This window comes from Bos grunniens, chromosome 9 (assembly GCF_055505025.1).
Source record: "Bos grunniens cultivar Pamir isolate PY7600 chromosome 9, Bosgru_T2T1.0, whole genome shotgun sequence".
Lineage (NCBI taxonomy): Eukaryota > Metazoa > Chordata > Mammalia > Artiodactyla > Bovidae > Bos > Bos grunniens.
Window position 1 is genome coordinate 47,479,366 of NC_141173.1, and position 21,879 is coordinate 47,501,244.

Sequence of the window (21,879 nt, forward strand, 5' to 3'; positions counted from 1 at the left end):
GTGTGTGTGGAAGGGGATGTGGAGGGAGGAACAAGGTTGTGGGCATGCTTGTGAGGAGTGATAGGGTTTGGGTGTGTTTTTGAAGACATGGGTATGTGTGTATGTCTATGTAGGGAGAAAATAGTACGTGTGTATGTGTGGGGAGAGATGGGGGTAAGGAGGGAGAGACAGGGTGTTACTGTGTGTTAGTGCACGTGTATGTGTGTAGACTTGGGTTTGTGTGGGTACTGAGGGTGAGACAGGGATTGTGGAGGGAGACACACGTGTGTGGAGAAATGGGTGTTGGTGTGGTAAGTGATGGGGGACGTGTAGGCAGAGATGGGTGTATGTCTATGTTTGCATTTCTGTGCATGGGGAAAGTAAGGGCTGTGTGGGTGGGAAGTGAAGGGGACTGTGTGGAGGAAGACCTAAGGGGATGTGTGGAAGAAAAGATAAGGTGTGGGTTTCTGTTTGTGTGTGTGTGTAAATAACGGGTGTAGCATTTATGTGTGCATGTGGAAACACTGGCATGTTTATAGAGAGACTGGAATGTTTTTGGAAGAGAGTTGTGTATGTGTGTGTGGAGGGAGAGATATCGGATGTGGTAGGAGAAAAAATGTTGTATGGGGGTGTGTTTGTGTAGAGAAAGGGTTATTGTGTATGGAGGGAATGTCTGGATAATGAGTGGAGGGAGAGATGGGTGTTTTTGTGTGTGTGTGTGTGTGTGTGTGTGTGTGTGTGTGAGTGTGTGTGTAGAGACTGGGGTATGTTTGAGAGGAGAAATGTGTGTGTATGTGTGTGTGTCTGGAGAGACCACGGGTTGTGTCAGCATGTGTGGTGTGTGTGTATGAAGAATTGTATGTGTTGAGGCTTAGGATGAATTGAGGGATTTGAAGGAAGAGTATGTGTGTGTGTGTGTAGGGAGAGATGAGGGTGTGGATATAGAAATGGTATTACTGGATGTCAGTGCATGTGCATGTGGAAAGGGTGTGTATGGGTGTTGAGAGTGAGAAAGGGGTTGTTGAGGGAGATGTGTGTACCCATGCAGAGAGATGGATGTGCTGAGTGAAGGACTGTATTAAAGCCAAGAAGATTGTATGTGTGTTTCTGTGTACAGGGAAAGAAAGGAGTGAGTGTGTGTGAAAGGAGAGATCCAGTGTGGGTCTGTGTGAGTGTCTGCATGCACTTGTGGAGAGAATGGTATGTGTGGAGAGACTGGATTGTGTTTGGAGGAGAGTCATGTGTGTGTTTGTAGAGAACAAGATGCGGGGCGTGCAGGGAGCAATGAGGTTATATTGAGGTGTGTTTGTGTAGCAAAGTGGTTGTTGTGCAGGGAGGGAGTGTCAGGATGAGTGAGTCAAGGGAGAGATGGGTGTATGTGTGTATTAACTGGGCTGTGTTTGAGGAGAGAGGGAAAGGGTTGTGGGTGTAATTTTGAGTGTGAAGAAATGGGGTTTGCATATCCTTTTTGAGAGAAGGGAGTGGATGTGAATGAAGGCAGAGATATGGTGTGGGTCTGTGTGTGTGTCTGGAGACACTGGGCTCTGTGTATTTGTGACTGTGTGTGTGCATGCGTGGATAGACTATGCTGTTAGTTTGTGTAGATATGAATGGGGAAAGACTAGGTTATATTTGGAGGGAGAGATATGTATATTTGTGTGTAGAGAGAGATTAGGGATGGATAAAGAGATGGGGATGGTGTAGAGGGAAAACCAGAGTATTGGTGTGTGTTGGTGTGTGTGTGTGTGTGGGTGGGTGTATATGTTTGTAGAGGGAGAGATGGAAGTTGTGGGGAGGGAAAAGGGTTGTGTGTGTATAGGGAGAGATTGATGTTTGCAAGTACGGAGAGACTGATGTTTGCAAGGAGGGACAAAGTGAATGGGAAGGGCATATGAGGTGTGGGTGAGATGGGGTGTGGATTTTAGTTGTATGGAGAGAAGATTGTGTGTTTATATGTGTGTGAGTATAGAAACTGGTGAGTGTGTTTCTGTGGAGAAATGTGTGTATAGATATTTGGTTCTGAGTGTGGATGAAGAGATGTGTTTATGTTTGTGTGTCAAGCGACTAGGTTGTCTGTACAGAGGGAGAGCCAGAGTGGTATTGACAGAGAGCTGAAGGTATGTGTGTTAAGGTAGAGATGGGGGGAGTAGAGGGAGATTCAGGGTAGAGAGAGAGTGTGTGTGTGTGTGTGTGTGTGTGTGTATAGAGATTGTGATGGGGTTGTGTGTATGTGTTGAACCATTAGGGGGTATAAAAGGAGAGCTGAAGTTATGGAATGAGATTCAGGAGGGAGTAGGAAGGGAGAGACGGGATGTGAATGTTTGTGTGTGCTGAGAAATGGATTTGTGTATGTGTTAGTGTGTATGGAGAGACTGTGGTATGAGCATAAAGGGAGAAGCACAGTTGTGTGTGTGGAATAGGGTTTAAATGTGGAGGGAGAGATGGGAGTGTGTTTGTGGTAAGAAGGGAGATGTGTAGAGGAACAGATGACTGTGTGTGTGTGTGTGTGGAGGTGTTGCTGTGTGGGTGTGTATATGTAGAGAGACTTGGTTCTGTGTGTTTAGAGACTAGGTTTGGGGTGTGTTGAGCAACATGGGGTATACATGGAGGTGTGTGTGTGCGCGCGCGTATAGGGAGAGATGGGGGGACTGTGTGAAAAGAAAGACGTGGTGTATGTGTGTATATTTGTGTGTGTAGAGACTGGGATATGTAGGTGTTTGCCCTTGCAGAGACTGGCATCTCTGTGTGGAGAGATTGGGGTATGTTTGGAGGGAGAGGCAATTTGAGCATGTCGAGGGAGCAATGTGGGGTGTGAGTCTGTGTGTGTGTATGGAGAGTCTGTGCTGTATGTTTGTGTGTGAAGACTGGTGTGTGTGTGTGTGTGTGTGTGTGTGTGCATGTCTAGAGAGTGGTGTGTGCGGAGGGACTGTCAGGGATGTGTTTCTGGAGGGAGAGCTGGGGATGTTTGTGTGAAGGGAGAGATGGATGTGTGTTTGTGTGTTTGTGTGTGTGGAGAATGGAATGTTAGTGTGTAGGTGTGCACAATGGATAGACTGGAGATGTGGATATGTATGGAAAGAGTGGCATGTGGGTACAGAAGGAAACAGGTGTATGTGTGTAGAGATGGGTATGTGTATATGTGGATGAAGAGATGGTGATGTATGAGGAGGGAGGGAATGATGTGTGTATATCTGTTGGTGGGGAGACTGGAGGATTGGTGTGGACTGAGGGACTAGGGAATGTGTGTTGAGGGAGACAGGTTGCATTTGTGAAAACTGGGCTGTCTGTGTGGGTGTGGAGGTGGGGAGGGTGCATGCATGTGGAGGTAGAGACTGGTGTCAATATGGAGGGAGAGATGGATGTGTATGTGGAGAGACAAGAGGTATGTAGATGGACAGACAGGATGTGTATATGTGTTTCATGTGGAGAGATCTGTATACATGTTGCGTGTGCAGACACTGATGTGAGTGTGTGTGCACAGGTAGATTGATGTGTTTGTGCATGTGTGGAAGACTGATGCATATGTGAGAGACTGGGATCTGCATATGGATGAAAGACAGGTGTGTTTTCTGTCTGTAGGTTTTGAGTGATGGGGTTGTGGATGTGGAGGGAGTGCTAGAGTGGTGTGGAGGGAGAGACATGTCTCTGTCTGTAGAGATGAGTGTGTGGGGGAGTTAAGGGAGAGTAGGGTTTTATGAAAGGGAGTAGGGGGATGTCTTTGTGTGGAACAGAGATGGATGTGTGTGTGTGTATAGAGACAGGAGGTACGTGGATGGAGTGACATTTGTGTGTATGGAGAGGGAGAGATTGGCGGTGTAGAAGGAGAGATGGGGCATTGGTATTTGTGATTGTGGGGGATGATTGTGCGTGTTTAAATGTATAGAGACTGGGTTGGGATGTGGAGGGAGAGATGAATGTGTGTGTGTTTGTGTCCAGAGACCGAGATGTGAGTGTGGAAGGAGAAACATGGGTGTCTGTGTTTGTGTGTAGAGACTGGGGTGTGTGTGGAGGGAGATGGGTGAATATATGTTTGCATTTGTGTGTATGGTGAGTCTGAGGTTGGGTGTGAAGTTAGAAATGTGGGTGTGCATGTCTGTGTGGATGGATGGGTGTATGTATGTACATGTCTGTGTGTGGAGAGAGTGGCGTATGTGTTTGGAGATACAGTTGTGTGTATGTCTGTATGTGTGCAGATATTGTGGGGTGAGTGTGGAGATACTAGAGAGTGAGTGAAAATATTGGGGGTTGTGGAGAGACAGGCTGTGTGTGTAGAGACAGAAGTATGTGGGTAGAGAAGAGGCTGTGTTGTGAAGGGAGAGATGGGGGCAGTGTGAAGGGAGAGAGAGGCATTTATATATATTTGTGTGTGTGCGGAGAGATAGATGGGGGAAGGGAGAGATGGGGTTGTGTGGGAAAGTGTGTGTAGAGATGTGGCTGTGTGTGTGTTGCATGTGTGTGTACAGAGAGACTGAGGTGTGGATGTGGAATTAGAGATGGGTATATTGCACTCATCTCACACGTTAGTAAAGTAATGCTCAAAATTCTCCAAGCCAGGCTTCAGCAATACGTGAACCGTGAACTTCCAGATGTTCAAGCTGGTTTTAGAAAAGTCAGAGGAACCAGAGATCAAATTGCCAACATCCACTGGATTATCGAAAAAGCAAGAGAGTTCCAGAAAAACATCTATTTCTGCTTTATTGATTATGCCAAAGCCACTGACTGTGTGGATCACAATAAACTGTGGAAAATTCTGAAAGAGATGGGAATACCAAACCACCTGACCTGCCTCTTGAGAAATCTGTATGCAGGTCAGGAAGGAGCAGTTAGAACTGGACATGGAACAACAGACTTGTTCCAAACAGGAAAAGGAGTACGTCAAGGCTGTATATTGTCACCCTGCTTGTTTAACTTATATGCAGAGTACATCCTGAGAAACGCTGGGCTGGAAGAAGCACAAGCTGGAATCAGCTTGAAGATTCCCAGCACAAGAAGAATCCCAGCTGGATATTGCTGGGAGAAATATCAATAACCTCAGATATGCAGATGACACCACCCTTATGGCAGAAAGTGAAGAAAATGAAAAAACCTCTTGATGAAAGTGAAAGAGGAGAGTGAAAAAGTTGGCTTAAAGCTCAACATTCAGAAAACGAAGATCATGGCATCTGGTCCCATCACTTCATGGGAAATAGATGGGGAAATAGTGGAAACAGTATCAGACTTTATTTTTTGGGGCTCCAAAATCACTGCAGATGGTGACTGTAGCCATGAAATTAAAAGACGCTTACTCCTTGGAAGGAAAGTTATGACCAACCTAGATAGCATATTCAAAAGCAAAGACATTACTTTGCCAACAAAGGTCTGTCTAGTCAAGGCTACAGTTTTTCCAGTGGTCATGTATGGATTTGAGAGTTGGACTGTGAAGAAAGCTGAGCACTGAAGAATTGATGCTTTTGAACTGTGGAATTGGAGAAGACTCTTGAGAGTCCCTTGGACAGCAAGGAGATCCAACCAGTCCATCCTAAAGGAGATCAGTCCTGGGTGTCCATTGGAAGGAATGATACTGAAGCTGAAACTCCAGTACTTTGGCCACCTCATGCAAAGAGTTGACTCATTGGAAAAGACCCTGATGCTGGGAGGGATTGGGGGCAGGAAGAGAAGGGGATGACAGAGTATGAGATGGCCGGATGGCATCATGGACTCAATGGACATGAGTTTGGGTGAACTCCGTGAGTTGGTGATGGACAAGGAGGCCTGGTGTGCTGCGATTCATGGGGTCGCAAAGAGTCAGACATGACTGAGTGACTGAACTGAACTGACGGTTTTCTTTGGAAATGGATTTGTGTGTGTGTGTGTGTGTGTGTGTAGAGACTAGGAGATGTGTTGACAGATAAGAGGGTGTATGTAGGTAAAGAAAGGTGTATGTTGTAGATACAGGAGTGTGTTATGGAGGGAGAAATGGATATTTTGTATGGAGAGACAGGATTTGGGTGTTGATGGAGAAATGGGGTGAGAATGTGGAGGGAGAAAAGGGAGGAGTATGGGGGTGCATATGGAATGAGAGATGAAATGTGGCGATGTGTTTTTGAGAGACTGGTGTGTGTTTATTTATCAAGAGAGACTGCGATGTATGTGTGTAGAGTGTATGAGTGTGGAGGGAGAGAGGGGTGTGTTTTTATGTGTGGAGAGACTGGGGATGGGTGTAGAGGGAGACAGGCATGTGTATGTGTGTGCATTTGAGATGGCATGTGTGTGGAGAAGTTGGGTGGTAAGTTGGAATGAGAAAACAGGGAAAATATAGAGGGAAAATGGTGTGTGTGTGTGTGTGTGTGTGTGTGTGTGTAGAGATCGGGTTGACTATGAAGGGACAGCAGTGTATCTCTGAGCAGAAGTGTATCTGTGTCTTTTTAAGTGTGAAAGGAGAAACGGGTCTGTATATGTAGAGAGACTGGGGTATGTGTATAGAGGGAGAAATGGGTATGTACATGTTTGCGTGTGTGTGTTTGGAGAGACTGGGGGTGTGTGGAGGGAGAGATAGAGGGTGTGTGTTTGTAAAGACTGGGGTAGAGATGGGGTGTGTTAGCAAGGAATACAATGTACTTTCAAGTAGAAACAAGTGTGTGTGTGTGTGTGTGTGTGTGTGTGTGTGTGTGTGTGTGGAGAGACAGGGGTATGAGCATGTTGAGAGATGGGGTGGTCTGAACAGAGACACAGGTGTGTATGTAGCAAGACATGAGGAGAGTGTGGGGTCATGTGTGTGGAGGGAGAGATGAGGTTTTGGTCTCTGTGTGTGTAGACTGGGGGCCAAAATGGAGGGAGAAATGGGTATGTGTGTATGTACATGTGTGTAGAGACTGATGTATATGTATGTGTGTGTATGTGCAGAGTGACTAGGGTGTCAGTGTGGAGGGGAAGATGAGGGGATGTGGAGGGAGATTCAGGAGATGGTGTGCAGGAAGAGACAGGTGTAGGGGTGTATGGACAGGGATGCACAGAGAGATGGGTTGTGTTTATATCTGCGGAAATAGAAATGGTTGTGAGGAGGGTGAGACAGGATATGGGTCTGTGTATGTAGAGACTGGAGTGTGTGTGAAGGGAGAGATGGGTTTGTGTTTGTTGATGTATTAGGAGAGACGGGATAGGAATGGAGGGAGACAGGCATGTATTTATGTGTGTGTGTGTAGGATAGAGGAAAGGCATGTGAAGGGAGGTAACAGGGAGGGCGTGGAGGGAGAAACAAGTGAGTGTGTGTGTTTAGAAAGTGGCCTGTGGGCATGGAGGGAGAGATGGGGCTGTAGAGGTAGAGATGCACATATGTTTGTGTGTATGGAGAAACAGTTGTGTGTGGAGGGAGATGGGATTGTAGAGGGCAAGATGGGACTGTGTACAGAGATGAGGCTGTTGCATGTGGAGAGCAAGATGGGTGTATGTGTGGCTGCTGTGGGTGTGTGTGTGTGTGTAGAGAGACTAATGTGGTGTGGTGAGAGGAATAGAGGTGTTTTTTGTGTAGAGAGATGGTGTTTGGGGCTGTGTGTGGTGAGATTGTGGTGTGGATATTGAGGAAGAGACGTGGGGGGGTGTGTGTAGAGATGTGTGCAGGGAGAGACTTCTATATGTCTGTGGAAGCTGAAACGGACGTGTCTGTGAGTGTGTCTAACTAGAGACTGGGGGTGTGGAGAGAGAGACTGAGTGGGTGTTTGCGATTATGGAGAGATGGCTGTTTTTGTGTGTATATGTATCTCTAGAGACTGGTTTGTGGGTGTGGAGAGAGAGATGGGTGTGCTTGTATGTGTGTGTGCAGCGAGTTGGGTGTGTGTGGACATGGGAGGGTGAGATGGGGATTGTGAAGGGTGAGCAGAATACGTGTGTGGATAGACCAGGCTGTGTGTTTGGATGGAAAACAGGTGTGTGTCTATGTGGAGGAGACTATCAGGGGCGTGATTATGGGGGGAGAGACTGGAGTTTAAATGTAGAGGAGAAGTTGTGGGGTGTGTGTTTATAGGGAGAGATAGGTATTTATATGTGTGTTGAAAGATGGGGCATCTGGGGGGAGACAAAATTTTGTCTGTGTAGGAAGAAATGGGAGCATGTGGGGTGGTGTGTATGGAGGGAGAGATGTGGGGTGTGTGTGTGTAGACTGGAATGTGTGTAGGCACATACATAAAGGTATGTGGGGGGCTGTGTATGGATATACTGGGGCGTGTGTGGGAGACCAGAGGTGTGTGGAGGGATAGACGGGGGTGTGTGCATGTAGAGAAGTTGATGTGTATGTATTCGTGTGTTTAGAAACCAATACAATATTATAAAGTAATTAACCTCCAATTAAAATAAATAAATTTATATTAAAACAAACAAACAAAAAATAAACTTGGCTTTGAGTTTATCAGAGAGATGGGGGTATATATTTCAATTAAAGGGGGTGTAGAGAGAGAACTTGGAGAAGGCAATGGCAACCCACTCCAGTACTCTTGCTTGGAAAATCCCATGGATGGAGGAGCCTGGTAGGCTGCAGTCCATGGGGTCGCTAGGAGTTGGACATGACTGAGCAGCTTCACTTTCACTTTTCACTTTCATGCATTGGAGAAGGAAATGGGAACCCACTCCAGTGTTCTTGCCTGGAGAATCCTGGGGACGGGGGAGCCTGGTGGGCTGCCATCTATGGGGTCACACAGAGTCGGACGCGACTGAAGCAACTTAGCAGAGAGAGAACTGGAGGGGTGTGAAGGGGAACTGGAAGGGTGTGGAAGGAGAAATGGAGGGGTGTAAAGGGAGAGACAACTCTATGTAAATAGAGATGGGTGTGTTTGGGAGTTGATGGAGAGAAGGGGGTTTGGGGGAGACTAGTGGAGTAGGGAATGTCTATGTGTAGATAGATATGTGTGTGTGTGTGTGTGCACACATGCACGTGTGTTTGAGTGTTCAGACAGAGATTGGGGTGTTGCAGGAGAGAGAGGGGTATGGGTGTTTGTGGGGAGAGGGGTGTATGTATGATTGTGTCAAGACTGGGTTAGGGTATGGAGTGAGAGATGTGGGTTTGGAAGGAGACAAAAGAAGGTGGGGGAAAGATGGGTGAGTATATTTCTGTGAAGAGACTGAGATGTAAGTGTGGAAGGAGAAACAGGGGTCTGTGTGTGGTTGTAGAGACTAGGGTGAGTGTGGAGGGAGACTTGTGTTTATATGTTTGCATGTGTGTGTACATGAAGTTGGAAAGTGAAAGTCGCTCAGTGGTGTCTGACTCTTTTGTGACCCTTTGTGACTGTGACTACACAGTTCATGGAATTCTCCAGGCCAGAATACTAGAATGGGTAGCCTTTCCCTTCTTCAGGGGGTCTTTACAACCCAGAGATCAAACCCAGGTCTCCCACATTGCAGGTGGGTTGTTTACCAGCTGAGCCACAAGGGAAGCCCAAAACTAGAACAGTGTCAGAAGTGGGATGGACATGAGTTTAAGTAAACTCCAGGGGCTGGTGATGGACAGGGAGGCATGGCGTGCTGCAGTCCATGGGGTCGCAAAGAGTCGGACACGACTTAGCAACTGAACTGACATGTCTGTATGGAGAGACTGAGGTTGGGTGTGCAGTTGAGAGACATGGGTGTGGATGCTTGGAAAGATGGATGTAGTGTGTGTGTATAGAGATTGGGTTTTGTGTAGAGAAATGGTTGTGTGCATGTCTGTGTGTGTGGAGATACTAGGGTATATGTATAGACTGTGTATATGGAGACACTGAGGTGTGGGTGTAGAATCTGAGATGGGTATGAGTATAGGTTTCTCTGGAGAGATGGATTTCTGTGTGTTTGTGTGTGTATGTGGAGAGATGAGGCAGTGTGGAGAGAGTTAAGAGGGTGTTTGTTGGTAGAGATAGGTATATAGGTGTAGAGGCAGGGGTGTGTTATAAAGGGAGAGATGACTGCTTGGTATGGAGAAACAGGATGTGGGTGTTGAGGGAGAGGTGGGGTGAGACTGAAGGGAGAAATGGGAAGAGTTTGGGCTGTGTGTTGGAATGAGAGATGCAGTGTGGCCACTTGTGTTTGAGAGACTGGGGTGTGTGTTTGTATGTATGTCTGGAGAGACTGGGATGTGCATGTGTGTACAGAGAGACTAGGGTACGAGTATGGAGGGAGAGAGAGGTGTGTACTTATGTGTTTATGTTTGTAGAGACTAGAGGTGGGTGTGGAGGGAGACAGGCAAGTGTATGTGTGTTGAGGGAAGGGAGGAGGCTGTGGAGGGAAAGAGATGTGCATGTGGAGGGTTAGATGGGTTTGTGTGAATGAGTGTGTATGTGTGTGTAGACAGACTGGGGAGTGTGTGGATGAAGACAGGTAGGGGGGTGTGTGTGTGTGTGTGTGTTTGTAAGGATGGGGTTGACTGTGGAGGAAAAGAAGTGTATCTGAACCTGTGTGAGTGTGAAAGGAGAATCAGGGGTATGTATATGTGGATAGACTGGGGTATGTGTATACAGGGAGAGATGGGTATGTGTGTGTTTGCATGTGGGTGTATGGAGAGACTGGGGTGTGAGTGTAGAGTTAGAGATACGAATGTGAGTATGTGGAAAAATGAGTGTGTGTATCTGTGTATTTCTTTGTGTGCGTAGCTATTGGGGTATGTGTGTGTGTGTGTGTAGAGAGACCATGGTCTGAGTGTGGAGGGAGAAACAGGATTGGTGAGGTATGTGTGGAGAGTTGGGTGTGTGTGAGTGCTGAGGGTGAGAAGAGGTTGTGGAGGGAGAGAAGGGGCTGTGTTTAAGGAGGGAGAGTTAAGTGTGTGTGTAGGTAGAGACGTGGTGTAGGTCTACGTGTGTCTGTGTGTATGTCTATGGAGAGACTGGGATTTTTGTGTGGGGGTGTGTAGAGAAGCTGGGATTTGGATGTAGAGGGATAGATAGGGTGTGTGTTGGCAGAGATAGGTGTGTGTGTGTAGAGATGCAGGTGTGTTTGTGTGTGTGGAGAGACTCAGGTGGAGGTGTAGAGGGAGGAATGGTATGGACATGTTTCCGTGTGTACAAAGTCGGGTTTGCGTGTGTGTTTGAGGGTACACAGATATTTAGTCCACAGTAGTTACTGTAATCTCCCTCTGTGATCTAGCATTCTTACTTAGTCTTAAATGATTAATGCTATATTAACACTTTTATTTAATTATATTTTTGTTAGTTGCTTCCTTATTTTATACAAGCAAACAGTAATATAAAATCAGATATAGTCTTAGCTCTTATCTAAGTTCTTTAATTTTATAGAGAAGAAGAATCAGACCTTGGCAGGACTTGATTGTCTTGAGTATTTTTCCAAGAAATCAAATGTGTTATAAACATAATTTATTAGACTTGTCTAGTATGTACTTCGTGTCATAACCTCTGGTTTAGAGGCAGAGCGGGATTGAGAGGTGCCTACCTACCCAATTTGAATAGTGCCATTACCTTTCCCAGCTCTAGCTCATTCCATTACGAAGGCTTTTAGTTCTAAGAGCTTATTGTCAAAATCAGTCAGCTCGTGTTTCTATTTGCTTAATGACTGAATATTTTATTTTTTATTGGAGTAGTATTGTTTTACAATGTGTTAGTTTCTGTTGTACAATGCAATGTATAGCTATATGTTTACATATATCCTCTCCTTGAGTCTCTCTCCCCCAGCCCACTACATCTCTCTAGGACATCACAGAGCACTGGGCTGAGCTCTCTGTGTTATACAGCAGGTTCCTACTGGCTCTCTGTTTTACATATGGTAGTGTATATGTCAATGCATGGTTGAATATTTTCCATAGCAAAGACAAAGTGGCTGTATCTAGTGATTAAACAAATTAAATACAGAGAAGAAATAAAACTCTCATCTGTGTAGGATTATTTCTTACTTTCAGAAAATAGAGTATTAAAAATTTGTTGGTCAGTCTGATACTTCAAGGAAAAGTTTAGATTTGTCACATAATTCTGTTTGACTTTTCAATACGTCACTGTCAAATAATAAAAGTACCTTTTTCTTGTGAAATGCTTTTGATTTTAAATATAGTTTCCAGTATCTTAAGTAGATTAATAATTGTTGTTGTTTAGTTGCTAAGTCAAGTCCAACTCTTTGCAACCTTATGGACTGTAGCCTGCCAAGTTCCTCTAACAATAGGATTTTCCCAGGCAAGAATACAGGGGTGGGTTGCTATTTCCTTCTCCAGGGGATCTCCCAGACCCAAGGGTCAAACACATGGCTTCTGCTGCATCTCTTGCATTTCTATATGAATGCCTATAAATTTTAAATTTAACATTTAATGCTGATTACCATATGAAACAATAATTGAATACACCTTTTCTTGTCCATGAATTTCTTGGATCTTTTTTCATTCTTATTTTGTTCCATTTACAACTGTCTTTACCCTATAACTTTTCACAAGTTTAAGCAGACAGTAAATGTCCATTTATTAAAAGGTTCAGAAAAACTCCCAATGCTATTTGTGACTGGACATAACACATCTGAGTCTTTACTGCAGAAATTTCTCTCTCCAAACAAAATTTTGAGTATGTAACAGGTGAATTTATCTGTTCAGGCCACTATATAATTTTAATAGTCTCATAGAGAGCACATAAACTCTTTCTAGTTTTTAGACCATTTATTTGGTACTGTTTCCTTCTGTTTAATAGACCAGAGGCCCCCCAGTAACTCAATCTTCCCTCCTCTTCAGGTATTTAGAGATGTACATTACTCTCTCAGGGTTCTAGGGACCACTTAGTATGCTGCAGTGAGTATTAACATTGAGAAAAACATTTAATTTAGATAAAGAGATCATACTCATACTGTGTGTGAATGCTCACTCTTTCATGTCTGACTCTTTGTGATCCCATGGACTGTAGCCCACCAGACTTCTTGGTCCATGGAATTCTTCATGCAAGAATACTGAAGTGGGTAGCCATTCCCTTCTCCAGGGAATCTTCCTGCCCCAGGGATCGAACCTGAGTCTCCTGCATTGCGGGCAGATTCTTTACCATCTGAGCCATCAGGGAAGCCCCTCATACTCATACTACTAGACATTATAAATCTAAATTTTCACAAAAGTGATGTTTGCACATACTTTAAAAAACTACACTGAAGAAATCACAGAGGAAATAAAAAAACGCTTAGGGACCAATGAAAGTATGGCAATCTAAAACCTGTGGGATATAGCCAAAGCAGTTCTAAGAGGGACCCTCAGGAAACCAGAAAAACCTCAAACAACCTAGGCTTACACCTAGAGCAAGTAGGGAAAGAACAGCAAACCCAAAGTTAGTAGAAGAAAAGAAATCATTAAATTCAGAGCAGAAATACAAATGAAGAAAATAGAAGAGATTAGTGGAAGTAAAAGCTGATTCTTTGAAAAGATAAACAACACTGATAAACCTTTAGCCAGACTCATCAAGAAAAAATAGAACTCAATAAAATCATAAATAAAAAAAGAAGTTAGAGCAGACACCATTGAAAATACAAAGAATCCTAAGAGACTACTATAAGTAACTGTATGCCAATAAAATGGACAATCTAGAAGAAATGGCGGAGAAGGCAATGGCACCCCACTCCAGCACTCTTGCCTGGAAAATCCCATGGACGGAGGAGTCTGGTGGGCTGCAGTCCATGGGGTCGCTAAGAGTCTGACACGACTGAGCGACTTCACTTTCACTTTTCACTTTCATGTATTGGAGAAGGAAATGGCAACCCACTCCAGTGTTCTTGCCTGGAGAATCCCAGGGACGGGGGAGGCTGGTGGGCCTCCATCTATGGGGTCGCACAGAGTCGGACACGACTGAAGCAACTTAGCAGCACCAGCAGCAGCAACAGCAGAAGAAATGGACAAATTCTTAGAAAGGTATTATCTCCCCAGATTGAACCAGGAAGAAAGAGAAAATAGGAACAAAACTGAAAAACTAAATATTAAAAAGATGTTAGTATTAACAGCAATGCTCTATCTCATCCCTTTCCAACTCTATTGTTTGTCTTCAGCATTAGTTGAAACCTTATTATTCTAGTATAACACTTATGTTCAGCTCAATTTCTGTTACTATTTGGAATTTCAACTCTTAAGAAAACAATCCCTAAAAGCTCCAAATAATATTTTTTCTCATGTCATAAAGTAATGCCCCTGCAGTTATCTACATGCCCCCTCTTTTGAAGTGAGTTTTGTATAATTATTTTGATTAATTTTTCTCAGTCCTAAATAAGTAGAACTTTAAACTGGGCTTGTTAAGTGGTTCTTTTATTATAGAAATCCCAAGAATTGATATTTGCAGCCTTGAGACTGTTATGAAGCATTCTACAACTAAATGTAGACTTATCAACAAACAGTCTGAAAACCGATTAATGATGTCTGCCCCAAGTATACAAGAGGGGTAGCAAGTGTATTCAGAATGTTCTTTAAATCAGTTTTAAAGGTTTTTTGTTTTTTTTTTCCTTACATTAAAAGACATTTTAAAAGTCCAAACACGCTTAAAAACTCATGGGACAACTAAAAGTTGTAGATTTTGAAATGATCACTATAGACAATTTACTTTTTTAAAGAGGAAAAACTGCAAAGGAGGCAAGAATATGCAATGGATAAGTCTCTTCAGTAAGTAGTGCTGGGAAAACTGTATGGCAGTTTTAATATGACAATGAGACTAGAACATTCCCTCACATCACATACAATAAACCCAAAATGGATTAGAGATGCAAGTGTAAGAACTGAAACCATAACTCCTAAAGGAGAACAGGCAGAACACTGACAAATTGTAGGTGAAAAATATTGCTGTCTTCTAAGGCAAAAGAAAAGCAAAACAAATGGGACCTAATTGAACTTAAGCTTTTGCACAGCAAAGGAAACCATCAAAAAGAACCTACTGAATAGGAGAAAATATTTTCAAATGATATGACCAACAAGGGGTTAATATCCAAACTATATCAGCTTACACAACTCAAATATCAAAAAGCAGACCACCCAATCAAAAAATGAGCAGCAAATCTAAATAGACTTTTCCGAATATGATTTTCAGGTTGCCAACAGGCACATAAAAAGATTCTCAACATCACTAATCAGGGAAATGCAAATGCAAAAGAGATATCACCTTACACCTGTCAGAATGGCTATCAAAAAATTAACAAACGCTGGCAAGAATGTGGAGAAAAGAGGGAACCCATGTACAGTGTGGGTGGGTATGTCAACTGGTTCAGCCACTATGGGAAACAGTATGGAGGCTCCCCAAAACTAAAAGAACTGTCACACGATACACCAACTGATTCCTGGATGCATATCTGAAAAAAATATGAGATCACTAATTCAAAATGATACATGCACCCCATATTCATAGCAGCACTATTTACAATAGCCAGTATGTGGAAGCAACCCAGGTGTGCATCAGATGTATGGATTAAGATAAGTCTATATATCCACAATTTTTTATTACTCAGTTGTAAAAAAAAAAAAAAAGAATGGAATTCAGCCATTTGCAGAAACATGGATAAACCTAGAGGACATTATACTTAGTGAAATAAGTCAGAGAAAAAGACATACTATATATCACTTACATGTGGAATCTAAAAAAAATAAATTAATGTATATAGCAAAACAAAAACAAACTCTACACAGGTAAAGAAAACAAATTAGTGTTTACCAGTGGGGAGAGGAAAGGAGGGAAGGTGTTGGGCTTCACCATGCAGGTGTGTAAGACTTGGAGTTGCCCAGCCTTGAAACAAAAGAAAGAGCCCACAGACAGTGACAGAAATATCAACAGCTTATTGGATAAGAGATCTTACAAATTTGAAGCTAAACATCTTGGAGTAACACCCCACATTGGCTGGCTGGCTGGCAATCAGGCCTGCTAGAGCAGCCATCTTCACTATTCAGGGGAGGAGGAGATGGCAGCTACCATTTATATTGGGAATTGACATCAGGTTGGCTCATCAGTTACCAGGGAAATCAGAAGGTGGGGTGTGTCCCTCTCAGACTCTCAGGTTATGGAGTTTCACGAGGGCAGAGATTTCCCTTTAATAAATAGTAGGTGGAGCTGTTCTGGCCTAAGGATTAGAACAATCACTAGCTGGAGCAGGTGGCAAGCAGTTCATGTGAGTAGGATGTGAGTGAAGCAGAGCCTGGTCTAGCAGGGGATATACACAGAGCAAGAGAGTAGCCATCTTCAGTGGCCTGACTATACATCTGTAATTATCCTTCATGACCTTTACCTATCTTGGTCTACTCCTCTTCTGTAATATCCCTGGGTCAGGTATATAGAGGTATATGTAAACCAAATACAATACAAAAGCAAAATGCAATACCAAGCCCCCAAAGTGGGCAAACTTTAGAGCCAGGTGCTTATTGGGTCAATTTTTCATGGAAGTTGAGAAGATAAAGATATCTCACTGTAGACCAAACAATCAAACTCAGCAGGGAGACCACCTTTGTCACCCAGTCGCTCAGACTAGGGATCAAATGTAAGCTGTATAACAGGCAAAATAAAGGAAAATCAAGACCATCAAGCAAAATACAAGCGTTAACAGCATTCTGAGATAATACCATATCTGACTGCAGTTTTCTCCTGGCCTACAGTACCAAAACTACCCATCTACCCACCATCCCCACGGTTGGTGCCAAATACTGGAGATTCAGTTTAAGAGACCACAACATTAATATAATGGTGCCTTTCTTCAGTAAGGAATTAGATTAATTACTTTAGTAGTCTACCTGGGACAGGGCAGAATACAGGTGAAAACTGTAAGTCCTCTATTTTAAATTTTGCAAGCAATTATTTAATTGATAACATACAAGGAAGAAAGCAGGCAAATCATGAGTATAAAGATCAAAACAGTTTTTGCAAATTGAATACACACATGTAAGCAAAACTGGGTTCAAGAACCGAGACATCACTAGAGTGCCAGAAATTCCTCATAAGCTTCCCTTCAGTCATTACCCCTCTCCAAGGATAAGTGCACTTCTGACTTCTAACACTATAGATTAATTTTGCCTATTTTGAATTTTACATAAATAGAATTATATGATCCAGACAGTAATGTATCTTTTACAGCATTAGTTTTGTGACAATTCATACCTGTTTTTAAATGTAGTTGTAGTTCATTAATTTTTATTGCTGTGTAGTATCTGTTATGTGATTATGCCATAATTTATTTTCCCATTTTATTACTCTGAACACTTAGGTTATTCCATTTGTGGTATTATGAATAAGTTATACACATATTTTAAGGAACATATGTAACCCATTTCTGTTATATATATATAGCAACTTTTTTCTTACTAGATTTTTCTTTTAATTTTTATTGCAGTGTAAGTAATAGTTGCCTTACAATGTTGTATTAGTTTCTGCCATACAGCAAAGTGAATCAGCTGTAAGTATACATATATCCCCTCTTTTTTGCATTTCCTTCCCATTTAGGTCACAACAGAGCACTGAGTAGAGTTCTCTGTGCTACACAGCAGGTTCTCATTAGTTATCTATTTTATACATGATATCAAGAGTGTATAAGTCAATCCCAATTATTCTTTTCTAATCCTATTCCTCATGTGGCAGCAACAAACTCAAAGCACCAGGGACTTACCTGTCAGCCCCAGGGTTTTTTCATGTGTGTTTCTGGGGATAGATCCTGCAGCAAGGGCTAAAACAGTTGAATTCAGGTTGGGGTGACTTGTTATTTTTGGATTAATGTGGTGTAAGCACTGCAGTGATTGCTCCTGGGATGCTTACACCTGTGGAGAGAACAAGTTTCTTGTCTCAGTTGTTGTTTAAGTAACCCAGTCATCCTTTCAATTATCCCTGCAGCAGACCGGTTGTAGGGCAGGGGGAAATGCCAGCATATGCCACTTTTGTCAGACACTCCTGAACTTTATGGCTGGTAAAGTGTATTCCTTGGTCACTATGGATGTCCATGGGGGTCCTGTATGTTCCTCACATCTGTTCCTGACCATGAATATTGGGTTTTTGCATTGGTAGTAACTTGAGTAGGTCTTTTGTAATGTCTTCCACCTGTTGTAACATGCTGTAGATTACACAGAGCAGCACTCTACTGTATGTTAGAGCTGTGTTGTTCCATCACACTATATCACTGCCCTGCCCCTTCCATAGCTAGGACCAGAAGCCCAAGGGTACTCATTATTTTGCCATCACCAGAGGTCCAAAACCAAACCCTCAGGGTAACTGGCCAAACTCAATTCACATGCCTGTCTCTAAGTTAATAAAGCCTGTTTCTATAATTACTTAAGGGGGGGGGGGTGTCAGGGATATGCTTATTTTACCCAGATAACATCCAAGAATTTGACAGAAAAAAGAGATCCTTGCTTTTTGTCTGTATTCAGCAACCATTCCCCCATTGCAGTCAAATGAGCCATGAGCATAGGGCTACTACCTTTAAACTGGAAAGAGACTCTGAAGATATCATCAGTATGATAGACTATCTCATGGTGGTCAGCTGTCACAGGGACCACCATGCTAGTGGATGACCCGCTAAACTTTATTTCCTGACATACTGAGGGCTCATAGAAATTTCCTCAGCCTCCTAGCCAGGTCACCAATTATTGGGCTGCACCCCACAGGCCTGCAAGCCTCGAGCTGCCCAGCCTAGAGAGAGAAGAGCCCAGAGACAGTGACAGAGACACCAGTGGCTTATTCGATAGGGGATCTTACATGTCTGAAGCAAAATGTCCTAGAGTGACACTCCACAATGTGTGTAAGCTGGCGGGCAGGCTGGCGAGCACACAACAAGCTATAGCAGCCATCTTTGCTACTCAGGGGAGGAGGAGTCTACTTTTTGTATAGTGAATTGATGTCTGATTGGCCTATTAGTTACCAGGGAAACCAGAAGGTGGAGCGGCATGTCTCTCAAGGTCCCTTAGTTTAAGGAGCATCAAGAGGGCAGAGGTTTCCCTTTAATAAACTAGCAAGTGGAGCTCTTCTGGCCTAAGGATGAGAACGATCACTAGCTGGATCAGGGCAAGCAGGTCATGTGAGTAGTATGTAGGTAAAGCAGAGACGGGTCCAGCAGGGGACATACACAGAGCAAGAGAACAGCCATCTTGAGGTGGCTTGACTGTATAAACAAGCAAGATAGGGATATGGGATTAAGAAATACAAGCTACTATACATAAAATAGATAAATAACAAGGATATATCATACAGCACAGTGAATTATATCATTGTTTTCTAATAACTTTTAATGTAGTATAATCAGTAAACATGCTGAGTCACTATGCTGTACGCCTCTGAAACTAGTATAATCTTATAAATCAACTATACTTCAACACAAAATTAAAAATGATTAACTGAATATTTGACATCTCTAAAGAGCTTATTGAATTTTGAGTTATAGTGTCATCAAAAAAATCTGTGTTTAATGAAATTTTGTTAAAATAATCCAGGCGGTTTTCCCTACATAAGAGTTTGACTGATAATTCTCATACTTTGTATTTTAATGGTTAGGTTTACTGCTTTTTTGTTCTATGACCACCTGCTCAGTTTTTCTATGTTGCACCTAAATACTATGAGTCATTGTTGTTAATGCATTTATAGAATCTTCTGAAATTGAATACATCTGAGAAGGAAAGCAAAGATTAGAAATGCAAATGATATAATTGCTGCTTTTGGTGTTGTTATATTAACTTTTCCTTTCTTTAATTTACTTTATATGAGAAAATCAGATGATTTTGAATTATTCACCACATTTTCTTCCAATGTGAACCTCTTTTTATTGTGATTAGACTTTCACATTAAGTGTTAATGCTTTTTACTAAGAAGCAGGTTAATTGTACCATCTATTTTCAATTAGCCCTAATAGGGTGCATATGTAGCTGCAGAGTCTATTGTGCATGTCCTTATAGAAGTGAAGAAATGAAGTAAAAGCTATTATTTTGATGTTCTGAAAAATTATACTCCATATTATGTTAGATTAACAAAATGAATGACTAATGTTCCATGTACACATGAGCTGTAATGGCATTTTTGACTCTTAATAAATCTGAATACTTGCTGATACCCAATATTCTTTTTATTCTTAAATGCAAATTAAATCCTGATTATTTCATTACCTTTAATTACAGTTTCTAAAAGCTGATGTGTATGTTCAGTATTGACTTTTTAGCACTAACCAGGAAAATTCTAAAATATTTCTTGTTATTTTATGAAAACATATATGGCAAACCTTATAGAAAGCTATAGAAGAAAATGCATTTTTTCTTTTCTTACTGGGAAATGGAATGTAAATTTTTACTTTTGGAATTGGGACTTACTCATAGTTCACTGATCAAAAACAATATATATATATATATATACACACACATATATTTATGATATATGTGGAATTTTATTACATGTATTTATAAAAAATTCCTGAACAACAAAGAGGTTAATTTTTAATAGTTGATAGGAATTAGAAATTTTAATAACTGGGAATGTTTACATTAATTATACCTTAAAAGATCATATTTTTCACTTTCCATATTTTGTAGATTGTTTTAATTTAGGAATACCACTAAATCTAAAATCTGTCAATGGTATTAGGAGAGGTAATTACAGTTAAATGACAGTTCTTAAATTCTGAAGTATTTGTTTGCTTTCTATATATTTGCCAGTGTTTTGATTCATTTTCAAAAATCTGACGCAATTATAAGATGATGATTTCACTAATTTTTGCCTGTTTTCCTTGTCAAAACCAAATTAAATGACCCCAGAAATATTAAACTTTTAAAGAGTACAGGAACTCTATAGAGAGTGAAGGTATTGCGTTGTCCTGTATAAAATAAGTTTTAGAAGCATTCTCTAAAATAACTATCCATTGAATATTTTAAACCCAGGTTAATGAATTAATTCTGGAAATGTCAATAATTGTCCTCAAAAATGTGTTGAAAACAACTGTAGATTCAAGGGAATCAAGAGAAATGACAGAGTAAGTAATAAAAAGTCATATAAAGTTGTGTATTAACATTTGAACACAGAATCAAGTCAGCAAGGGCTATCAAAACTTAAGATAATTACTATTGTGTCCATTTATGCAAATGAGAAAAATCACATAATAATTTTGACATCTTAAATGTTATTTGATAAAAAGTTTTATTTCTTCAGTGTAAAATTTCTTGTTAATTGTAGAATGAAAGGAAACTTCCTTAACATGGAGAAGAGTCTAAAGAAAACATCAATTCTAATGGTTAAAAGTGAGGAAAACACTTAAATATTATTTGAGATACAGGAACTGAAATGATATTTCAAAAAATTGTGAATATCAGAATAACCTATGAAATTTTTCACGAGTGGAAATTTTTATAGGAACTAGGAAATTTTGACTGGAAGTCTGTGTGTACCTATATTGTAAGGATATTTGCTTAAATATTAATAATAATGAACATTTGAGTGATTATGTCTGAATGCTTCTAAATTTTTAAAATATATAAATATTTTAAAATTCACAAAATCTGTATATAATAGGAGCTATTATTATCTTGTCTTACATATGAGGAAACTAAGATGCAAAGAAGCTAAAAAATTGCCCACATCCTCTACAAGACAGATACCAGAACTCAATTCACTTACTTACAGTTGATCTTGTTTTTGGAAAATGAATCAAAATCTCAGGCACATGTCTCACTGTATAACTGGATTTTCCATTTAACAAAGGGAACCCAAAGCTGGGGCTCTGTGACAACCTAGAGGGCTGGCATGGGGCGGGAGTAGGAGGCAGGTTTAAGAGGGAGGGCACATATGTATACCTATGGCTGATTCACGTTGATGTATGGCAGAAACCATCACAATATTGTAAAGTAATTATCCTCTGATTAAAAATAAAATAAAAAACACATTCCTTTAGCTAATATTAAGATAGCATATATTCTTAGTATGTGCTAGTGTGGCTTCCCTTATTATGGCTTCCCTGATAGCTCAGCTGGTAGAGAATACACCCACGAATGCAGGAGACCCCAGTTCAATTCTTGGG

At 41.5% G+C, this 21,879-nt stretch overlaps 1 long non-coding RNA gene across 12 annotated transcripts in view; it reads right to left on the reverse strand.

The window, feature by feature from the left end:
• LOC147365929 (uncharacterized) overlaps nucleotides 1–18,724 on the reverse strand; it is a 137,198-nt gene extending 118,474 nt beyond the window's left edge. For 11 of the 12 annotated variants that reach the window (XR_015133056.1, XR_015133053.1, XR_015133051.1 and 8 more), the window contains exons 1-2: nucleotides 18,585–18,722; nucleotides 17,503–17,650 (exon numbers count right to left, since the gene is read on the reverse strand). This is a non-coding gene — a long non-coding RNA (uncharacterized LOC147365929). Of the gene's footprint in view, nucleotides 1–17,502; nucleotides 17,651–18,584 lie in introns of all 12 variants that reach the window. The other variant, XR_015133054.1, reaches the window with a different exon arrangement.
• Nucleotides 18,725–21,879: the final 3,155 nt, after the last annotated feature.